Source organism: Zea mays, chromosome 2, assembly GCF_902167145.1.
Source record: "Zea mays cultivar B73 chromosome 2, Zm-B73-REFERENCE-NAM-5.0, whole genome shotgun sequence".
Classification (NCBI taxonomy): domain Eukaryota; kingdom Viridiplantae; phylum Streptophyta; class Magnoliopsida; order Poales; family Poaceae; genus Zea; species Zea mays.
This window is the reverse complement of record NC_050097.1, coordinates 204,891,379-204,893,607: the sequence shown is the minus strand read 5'-3', so window position 1 is coordinate 204,893,607 and position 2,229 is coordinate 204,891,379.

Here is a 2,229-nt window from a genome sequence, read left to right as displayed (position 1 = left end):
GCCTGGTGGAGGATTAGGGGGATTCATCTCTGCAGGCTGCGGCTGAGGTTGTCTATAAATTCTTCGAGTGTGTCGGTTAGGAGGCAAATCAATTCCACCACCCCTCCTGGTATTGACCATCTGAGTTAGATACATATGGTAAGAAAGAGCAGTAGACAAGGCAGTAATTACAATCGTGTTACTTTGGGGGATTTATTAGCTAAGCAGATTAATATTTCACCTACTATAGCTAATTCAATACCTTATGTTGGTACATGCTAAGATGTCCATCTATAATAATTCAATCAATCAAAGAAGCAAATCAGACATTTAGCATCAGCACAATCAACCAACATTTTTTTTAAGAAAATAGTTTTAACTTTTGTTTCGGGTTCCCTAACTCTTAAGAATGTCATAGGGGTAGGGATTCCAAGGTTTGAAATCCATCTTGTCTCAGAGTAGAAAAGGTAAGAATGATCAGAGTAGAACAGTAGAAGGTGAGATAGGATCAAGATAAGGTAAGTATGGAATGAATCAGAGTAAGATAAGTAGATAAGGGTTTTGTCCATTTCTGTCTAGGTTTCGTCCTACAGTCAACATTTCCTCTGATACCACTTCTGTAACACCCGGTTTTAAAGGGACTAAACCGGGTGCATCTCATACATGCGCCAAGAAGACAACATATATAATAACAGAGTGTATAGAGATAAATGTCATAAAACATCAGAGTACTTATTACATAGCGGAAGTCTTATTACAAAATAAAAGAATAAATATAAAACGAACTAAGGATCGTCGGCGCCAATGTCGACCGAGACACGCCACCTAGATCAGATCGAACTCCTCAGTGTTAGGCGGCTCCTCTTCGACCACCTGCTCTTCTCCTGTGGGGGGGTGTGAGACAGCAAGAGTGAGCTCACATACGTTCATAGCTCAACAAGTCGTGGGGAATAATGTGGCATGAACTCACCAAAGGTGGGAGTTCATGTAGTGTAAGGCTGATCAATGAAATAGAGGTTGAGGCTGAGCATTGCTTTTATAAGTTGGTCAAAATTTTATTAGCAATTACTAAGTGTAAGTAAATACCAAACCTTAATAATAATAAAGAACAGTAATAGTAAAATAATCCCAAATGCAATGCAAATGTCAAATTAAATTTAAGTTCCATAATTAATCATGTGAGGGTCCGAGCCGCTCTTGACCGTGAGCACGGCTAGTATACTAGTTTTACACTCTGCAGAGGTTGCGCATCTTTACCCACAAGTCGTGTATCCCATGTCGCCTGGGTTTGCAAGGCCCTTAGACACTACCGAGGTGAATGGCTAGGGATCCACTACGAGGCCTTTACAAAGTTCCACTAGCTTCCGAAAACCCGCTACAGTTTATAGGAAGATCCAGTACAGGGTTCCTGGCTGACAGCCATCGCAGCAAAATCAACCAGGGACCTCCCCGCACTGACCTCTCCCCTACTGCCCTTGCCCCTTTCGGGTAAGGTAGTCTTCCACTAGCTTTCCTAATTAGTCAGCCAAGGGCATCCCATTATACCCTTGTGGTAGCACTGTTTTCCCGGGTGGTCGCTCCATGTTCCCATTAATTTAATGATCTTAACATGAACAATAATAATAACAAGTTAATAACAGAATAATCATGAATAGTGTATCTCCATACCCAATCCACATAAAGCAATAGCAAGTACTACCCAAAAATATTTCAGGGGTGAACAAGGTATAGAGGTAATCAAAACTGGGGTAACATAAAGGCTCCCATCAAAATTATCCTATGCAGATCATTAAAATTAATAAGAACATGGCTGGGAAAGTAAGTGATCAAGGGCACAACTTGCCTGCAATGAGCTCCTGCTCAGCTACTTCTACTTGTTGAAGCTCAGGTTCCACAGTGGGCTGCTCGTCTACTCGCATCAACACAATACATACATAGTATAGCCAAAATCAACATCACACCAAACAGATGAATGAAATATACAGTAAAAATCTACACATTAAAATGAAACCATAGGAACTGGAATCACTAAATTTTGAGTTATAGAATTCAAGTTATGAATTTCCTAAGATTTAATGTGATTAAAATAGGATTAGATGAGAAATTAATTTTCTAACAGAGTTCATGTCAAAATAGTGACTCTAAGTGTTAAAGAATAATATTACAAAATTTTAGAAACTGGAATGGCTCAATTTGGACTAAAAATGGATTTTCTATGATTTATACAAGTTCTAGGGTTTATTTTCATAT